This window comes from Wasmannia auropunctata, unplaced genomic scaffold (genome assembly GCF_000956235.1).
Source record: "Wasmannia auropunctata unplaced genomic scaffold, wasmannia.A_1.0 LD335973.1, whole genome shotgun sequence".
NCBI lineage: Eukaryota > Metazoa > Arthropoda > Insecta > Hymenoptera > Formicidae > Wasmannia > Wasmannia auropunctata.
Window position 1 is genome coordinate 645,436 of NW_012026917.1, and position 8,957 is coordinate 654,392.

An 8,957-nucleotide genomic window follows, 5' to 3' on the forward strand; every position below is an offset into this window, starting at 1 on the left:
CCTCTCTCCCTCCCTCTCTCTCTCTCTCGCCCTCTCTCCCTCCCCTTTCTGTCTCTTACTCCATCGCTCAACCATACACTCCTATTAATTATAAATCGCGTCTTTCCTTCGCCGGACCGCGACTCCATCGCATTTTGCTTTTTAATTGTGTCTCGTGCTCGCCGGTGTAATTACTGTTATGCAGCGCTGAACGAAAGACGAGCCGATAATGAATCATACGGTTTGTCTTTATTATAATTTATCATATCGCAAGTTTATCAGGACATCATCGTAATTCATCTCATTAAGGTACAAATCAGATTCTAATTCAGATTATTTCAACTCTACGAAGTAACGGTGACAAAGCGCGTTGTAAAAAAATGTCCTCGGGATTTACTCGGAATTTAAATTTAAAAAGATTTATCCCAGGAATAACGTACAGCGCGTGAAGCTCTATTGAAATTTTGTGATGTTTCAAAACTGAACTTACACCGCTTTCAAAATAAACAGATCAATTCAGATTCGGTTCTCGAATTTCAGATGCAGTATAGACGCATTTCTCGTCCCGAAGAATCTCGGTTTATTCAACCTCGCACGGTGTCTGTTCTCTTATTTTTCCTCATCTTCGTCTCGCGCGCACGTATACAAGCGTGTAACCGATCTTTGTAAACTCGAACAAAAGCGACTTTTATCTGGTTATCTTTCAACTTTGACGCGGTCGTCCGCGACGTCGTCCTTCGCGCGCGATGAGATTCTTCCTACTCTATCTGTCGCTTCGTTATTCGTCGAGAGGTGAGGATGAAGAAGAGGAAAAGGAGGAGGAGGAGGAGGACGAAGAAGAAGAAGAAGAAGAAGACGAATAGGGAGGAGAAACCAGCCGACGTCTTCCTAACCGATTTTTGTTCCCACAATATTGAAAGCCGTCGAGTCATCGTTTCGAGTTCAGAGAGATGAAAGAACATTATTATTCCAATTTTAAAGGATGCCTCGGACCCCGCAGGCCTCGGACTGCTTGGCCGAGTCCATTCCGATGGATCTCTCGCTTCCATCTTGGCACCCCCTTCGGCCTCCGTATCTCCCGCGTCCCACCAGCGCATCCCGCGCTCATCCGTCCGATACTCGTCCACTTAAATTCCAAATACGACGATTGACGGGCTTATCGACGCACTCGTCGCTCTCTCTCTCTCCCTCTCTCTCTCTCTCTCTCTCTCTCTCTCTCTCTCTCTCTCTCAAAGACAACGGATTACCTTATATTTCAATAGGAAGAGAATAGTTTCTTCAAAGTAACATTAAATCGCATGCTTATATTTACGTAAAATAAATTTTGAAAAGTCAAGAGAGGGGAAAAAAGAGTCGAAGATGTTTGTCAACGTACTTCATAAAATAGAGCGAACACTTGGAATTTCAATTACACAAGTCATCGCGGAGCTTGTTTTCTCTTACTTTCCCCTCCTTCTCGTCCTCTTCGCCGAGTTGTTCGTTCTCCTCTTCGTCTGTCTTTTCTCCCTTCCTCCTCTCTACGCCTCCATGGCTAGCAGTGGTGACCGCTTATTAATTTCTCCTGATGGCTTGCTCTCTTTGTGAGACGTTATGGAATCTTTCCGCTGCGTTTCTCGAATCGCTCGTCGATTCTCAATCCTTCCAATCCATACACCATCTCCTTCTTCTTCACCTTCCTCCTTTCTTTCTCTTTCTCTTTCTTCTGCTCCCGGGGCCACCGACTGGCCCACTCCACCTTCTTCCACCACGTGTTTCCCCCAACATACGCGAGTGTGCGTGGGCAGCAGACTCGGCGGCACAAACAGGGAGAATACGAGAGAGAATGCAGAAGATGAAGAAAAAGACGAGGGAGGGTTTTTTCTATTCCAGGAACGCTCGTTCAAATATGAATATGCATTGATTGACTCGTAATTGCGAGCTACTTCTGCGCGGCCGGCATTGTTCCAGGTTATTTATCATGCTCGGCAAGCATTGTTTAAATGCGATAACGAGGCATTCAGCGCGCGTATAGCCGGCTTTTATTTATTTATCCAGCCCGATCCACCGTTTCGCCCGGGCCGCCGTGTTTTTCCAATGTGAAATAATTAATCTTCGAACGCGAGAGTTACGGGAGATATTTTATTTATATATATGCGAACGTGAGAAGTTTGCGACGGTTTCCGTCGCAAAATATAGCGCCGCTTAATATCGCGCGCGAGCGCGCAAGCCGGGGCGCTTAGGGGAGGAGGCACGGACAGAGACCGGACACGTAAGTGATTCATCACGGTCAGGTGGCTTCGACGAGGCTCGCTTTTTCTAAAGGAGAGAATGCGAAGGGTGATTTCTCATACTCGCGAACGGACGGAATCTCGTCGTGCCCGAAATCCAAGGTTAACTCGCGAATTTATATTAATCACATTAGAGTGATATTTCGTGCTTGCCGCCGACGTTCAGTCATCTCCGTGATGAGAAGTTTCATCGAGCAACTTAACGATTCCTCGGTAGAAGTTCAGAGAAATAATGGCTAATCAAAGTTTATATAATATTCATAACGTTCACCCAAGGTAGATGACATTTATAATTAGAGTATCACAAATTAATATCTAACGACACTTTTACAGCGACGGCGAATACATAGAAGGATAATTTCGTAAATTGCTTGTTAACTTTCACTCGCGTCATCAGATAGGCGGGATGTCTCGCAGGGATTCAAAGAAACGATAGGCAGGGAGAAAGATACCTGTGGTGAAAGAGAGAGAGAGAGAGACGCGAAGGGCCTCACGGCCTTCCCAAAGGCAGATTGCCCGTGTAATCCCCATTAGGCCCCACGAATCGATTCCCATCCGTCCGCGCGCGTACGTTCGATATTCAAATAATCGGACAATGGGCCCTGCACCGCTCTCAATTCTACAGCCGCAACAAAAGGAACAAATCTAAATAATCATAACTACGGTAATGCCTCAAGAATTACCAGGGAGAAAGAGAAAGAAAGAAAGAAAGAGAGAGAGAGGGAGATACTAAAGGAACCATCTGTTTTACAAAGATTCCCATCACTGAAACCAATAAGATAAAATAGAATTTACAATAAAATCTCGTCTTCAAATCTTTCGATATTATTAATCGATTAATTGCTAATAGTTTCAATTAACAGATTCATTAATGTATAATTTTATAAAACGTACAAACGATAGCGATGCATAAAAAAGATATGAGAATGCGAAACTCCACAAAGCTCGTCATTTCAAGGAATGAAGCGAAGAGGGATGCTGAAAGAGACGAGAAAAGTAACATCTCGTAATCGTGCTCATAGGTGGAGGATTTCGAGCCTCCGGCCCCGAAGGGCCCCGGCGTTCCCTCTTCCACCACCGCGCTTCTCCCCGCCGTACCCTCTCCCGCCCACCTAAAACCCAAAGCTACGTTTGGTTACACGTCAGTTTGAAGAATTCTTCACGAGTCAGAAAAATGAGCATCGTCATGATTTTTGAAAGTAAAAAATGAACGAGTGCCGCGGGTGCGAGAGGGGAAGGAGGCGAGAGAGAGTGAGAGAGGGCCCTGATCTCCCGTCTCGGACCGCGCGGACCCTTTTTCGGTCCCGTTTCCCTCCACATCACTCCATCCCCCTCGCTCCACCAATACACGATGCTCACGCGTATACGAGGACAATACGAGCTCCGCGCCGCCGTGCTCACAAGTACGCGCGCTTCCCCGGCGCTTCTCGTACGTGCGTGTGCTCGTGCGTGTGCTAAATAATACGTACGAGGATCTCGAGACTTAGCCCCACCGACACACGCATGCGATCGCGATCGCGCGCTTTGTACGGACACGTGAAACCACGCTATATGCGAAAGATCGTAGGGCCCTGCGAGTCCCGTTCCTACTAATAGCCCGATGAAAGAGAGAGAGTGAAAAAGGAACGTATCGCGAGAGAACCGCGCTCGCGCGCGCGTAGCCCGATCAAGCGCGCACCGCCATAAAGCTCCAATGATTACCGAGCCGCGTATTTGATTTGGCCAAGCGAAATTTTCTCGACCGTAGAATTTACCCCCGAGAGCAATTTATCCGCGCGCGGGATATGCCGATCCCCACGACTGTTCCGACTGTGTCTCGCGCGCGCGCGCGCGCGCTCGGAAAGATCGAGAGCGAGTCCGTTGGCAGTCCGAGATTCTGGCTCGAGGCAACATATATTTTCTAGGATGTGAAGGGAAAGTAATTATCGTACCTGCGGAACGCATTAATAATAAATAAATAAATGCGAATTTATCGAGACCCAGACTCTCGTGCAGCGCTCCTCGCTAAGTTATATTATTAGCAATCGAGAAAGTTGCTAAAAATGCATTTGAATTCATATATTTAAATTCAAATATGACTTGATCATTGGCTGAACGCTTTAACTTTTTTCCGTTTTACAATGAATATGTATAATATTCCATAACTTACAGATGTATGCAAAACTTACGAAGAACTCGCGTGACTTGAAAATCAGAAAAACATACGAAAATTCGTCGATGACATTTTGAACGCAGTAATATAAGGAATGTTTTGTACGTTATAATCGCACATCAGACACGGTATGAAGCGGGTGTTCGAAAATATAGAATCTCTAATTTTCAATCTAAATTCTAATAACTCGTCCGCCTACCTTTAGCCCCCTCCCCCTCCTTCCGTCGTGCCCCCATCGCGGCGCGACTCGACTGCTGAAGTTACGGCAGAACATTCCCTCTGTCTTTCTCTCTCTCTTTCTCTCTCTCTTTCCTTCTCTCTCTCTCTCTCTCTGCCTCTTCTTGCAACAATAAGAAGGAATACGCGCACGATCAGAATGTCGTTTAAAGGCCTGCGGTAAAGTCATTACGTTTAAAATAAAGTCAGGACCGTGAGTCGGGGCTCTTCTTGCGCTCGCACACGCGCGTGCGCGCGCGCGAGCGCGCGCTGGCGACCCCCATGCCGGAAAATAAAATATCGAGACGCACTCGGGCCTGACGTTTATAGTTTGTAATACAGGATCGTCTATTATTATTATCTCGTCTACATCCATGCGATTCTCTCTCTAGGCACTTTGCGCCCTGAGCGCGATGCGCTTCTTGCGCCGTTTTTCGCCCGCGCCGCGCCGCGCCGATACCGCGCGGCCGATACACGCAAACTTGTATCCGCATTATCTCGTTATATCATAACGTTTATCCTTGTCATAATTTTCTACGACAACCGTCGCCGAGTGGTGGACGTCGGCAAATTTTTCGCGACGATTATTAAACGCCGCCAATGAGATCTTACTCCTAAATTACTCCTCCGTTCGTTTCTTTATTTTACAAGTCCTTAATTTATTGCTGTATATTACGTATGTTTTCTCTGACCACACCAAGAGAAGCTAATATTAAAGCAAAGAGAGAGCTTCGATGAATATCGGAATGGTCTTATTTCGCAATACACAGCCACAGCTTGCGAAGGAATGAGAGGGTTAAAACGTCGGATTGCTCCCGCGCTCTTCTCTCCTGTCGATCGATTACTCGGGCCGTTCGCGAAGATCGTTAGATTCGGAGGGAACAGCGAGAAGCCCAGTTCTTCTTATAATGCAGGCATTCGCTTTGGCAGCGTGAAAGATGAAAAGAAAGAAAAAGTAAGATGAAGATGGCAGCGCGGTTGGAGCAGACTGGAGCAAAAGACTTATAAAGACTCGCGAGGGGCAGGGGGAGAGGAGGAAAGGGTGAGAAGGGGGGGGGGTTGTGTGACTCGCACAGCGAGAGGACGAGGGAGGGGAGGAGGAAGGAGGAGAGAAACCAGCATCGACCGCGCTTATAATATAATATTCATATTTCGAACGAAAGATGTTATCTCTTAAATGAATCGAACGCGCTCCGATTCGAGATATCTCGAACTCGGAGAGCTCGAGACGCATTGTAATGGCCACGAGACCGAGAGCCCCGCGCGCGGGGCTCTCCATATGCCTTAAAACTAATACATCACGCACAACAGAAAGTCTCTCTTTCTTTCTGTCCCCCCTTCCTTTCCCCCTCCCCCCCCCGTCACCCCTTCCCGCGCGCCTCTTCTTCCCAATGCTCCCCTTTTCTCTCTTCCAATCGTTGTTCTTATTACTCGTATCGTCTTCTCGAGTTTCGCATCCCGGCTCGCGCTAAAAGTATAATAGACTTTATTCGCGAATTGTGAAATATCTTCGGACTACCAGAAATATCCAACTGTTGTATCAATTATTTTGATCATTAATTATCTTTGAAATATTTATTGACTGATATATATAAAGAAGCAATTTATTTTAACAATATCAAGCGACATTGTCCCGTCAAAATAATTGGACACGTGATTAGATGTTTTTGATTAGATAGGAATATGGCAAATCCTGCCCGTACTCTGACAAAGAAATTTATCGTTTTGAACGATAGAAAATCTACAACTGCGGGCCGATGGCCCGTCGACTTTTAACGAAAGGGTTTGAATCGAATTTTTCTTCCCCTCGCGCCACGTAGGAACGGAATGTATTGACGGAAAAAAAAGTTGTCGAAGAGAAAGAGTTTGGCTCGGTCAAGCACCCCGCGCTTGTATAGTGGCTCCCTATGACTCTGGAGTTTCGAGGCGCTCTCGAGACTCTATCTTTCCGGCCAGATCTCCGGCCCCGCGCGGCCGGAATGATTTTCGAAATATGATTAATTGCCCGTGGCCGTGGCATTTCGTCGGCGCAGAGGCTACCAAACGAACTATGGATATATATTTTTCTGCTGTTGTAAGTCATTGCGGTAAGTGCCTCGCGACTCGTACAGAAACCGACTCCTGATTTTCATCACTTTATCTGCCTGTGTGTCACATAAACGCGAGAGAAGAAAATTTTTCTAACACTCTAAATGAGTGAACATAACTCATCTTGCAAGTAATATAAATCGGATTTTAAATTGTTTTTAATAAGATACGAGGCATGTGTGTAGGCAGATTGGTTGACATCGACTTTGGCACTTAAAGTGTCAACGAAGAAGACGCACACGTTCTTTTAAAATCTCGCTCTTGATTATAGCGCGAGAGAGGGCGATTTGTACGTCTCGCGGCGAGACATTAGCCATGCATCGACACGGTCTCGAAATATTCCCGGGGGTTTCATCCGCGCATACACGACCGTGAAACACGGGACCAGAAATGGAAGAGGATAGCTTAAACACCGCCTCGACATTTGTAAAATGCGCTTTGGGCCGGTCCCCTCCGTCCCGTCCGTCGCGCCAGGCCGCCTCTCGCGCGTACGCAATTACAGCCAATTTCGCGTAAACGAGAGCAAAACAATTCGTATCGCGGTGCAAACACGTGCGCGGGAACGAGAGCGAAAGAGACGAGACGAGGGGGAAACGCAGAGAGCGCGGAGGTAAAACGCGAGCGCGCGCACAGGGAACACACAGGGCGGGTGAGGAAGAGCGAGAGAGCGAGAGATCGGGACGAACCTTTATCCTCCGCCACCCCGGCCGATGTCCCCTTTCCGCTTTCTCCCCCCCTCCCCTCCCCTCCTCTTCCGTCTCTCTGTAGTAAATCCGATCCTGGAGGCACGCCGGGCCTTACCCCGCGCCTCTCGCAGGCGAGATTTTTAAATTTTGTCACGTTCAAGTTTAAACACAGTCATTTGTTGCGATCTCCGCCGCCCCAGCGCCTATGCCTTTTGCCAATGCCGATATCTTGTCCCTTCCCTCGCGCGCGGACCTTTCTTTCCCTCCCCGTTCTCCCGTCTTTCTCTCTTATTCTATCACTCGTTTATTACCTTCCCTTCCTTCGTTTCATTATCTGTATGCGCGCGTCTATACTTCGACGACTTTTTTCTGGAACGCACAATGAAAGCACGAGCGCGTCCACGTTTCGATAAAGAATTTGCAAAACGTGCGAGCAATTTAATTAATATATGCATGGCGGGTTTCCTTGCTTTCTTGATGCTAAGAATTTTATTGTTCAACTATGTGATTAACTATACATATATGGATTTTCTCGCTGTATAGAAGATTGCTAGAAAAATATTTATCATATCATATGAAAAATTAAAAAACTAAATCAGATTAAAACTTAACGTTGAAAAAAATATCACAATCATAAGTTTGACAAGTTAAATTAATAAATAATATTTTAATACAATTTTATATTAAATTTGTTTGGCATTCTCTGCACGGCTTTAGATATCTAACCGATCATCCTTTTATATACCTTCTTCGTATTATCGAAATATATATATGCAGTCGAAAAGCCGAGCACTGGCCACCCTTTAACAGCAGAAAATTATGCCAATTCGAAATTATAACATCCGCAACCGCGAGCGGATGTAGTTTCGTTTCGCAGCTATTGTTTTTCTGGGGCACGTAATAACGCACGGCGGGTTAAAATCGATCGCGGCCCGAAATCGCATTTCGGTCTTCTTCGTGATCGAGATCGGAGATTAGCTAATTGCGAGCCAAACGACCGTACGTTTATTTCGAATTATATCGGATTATAGCGACAAGAGTTACGGCGTGCGGTTATACTTTTTGCTTAATGGCACAACATTGTACGAATTATTTTAGCGTTATTCTGCGTATTGAAAAAAGAAACTCGCGCGCAAGTAACGTAAAATAAGTAACTCGCAAAATCTTAAAATATAATACGATATTGTTACGGCGTATAATCAGATAAGCTCGATCATCTTTAAATAAAATGTCGTCATGAAATCATTATCATGTCTTTAACGGCAAAGTGTTATAAACGATAGCAGAAATGAAAAGCTGGTAACAATTGCGATAATATCGATTGCACGTAACTAATTCTTACATCATAATCTCGTTATCGTTTTCTGCCGTTTCTTTCGCGTAGTGAAGATTACGGAATAATCAGCCTAGAAGACAATCACTTACGAAATTGTATTTTCATCTGATATATATGTATCGGCATATCTCACTATCTAATCTAATCGGCCGCTCTATAAATCGATGACATATATCTCTAATATCTATTATATCTTTCTATGAAATTGGCGAAGTATCTGTTATAACTATGCG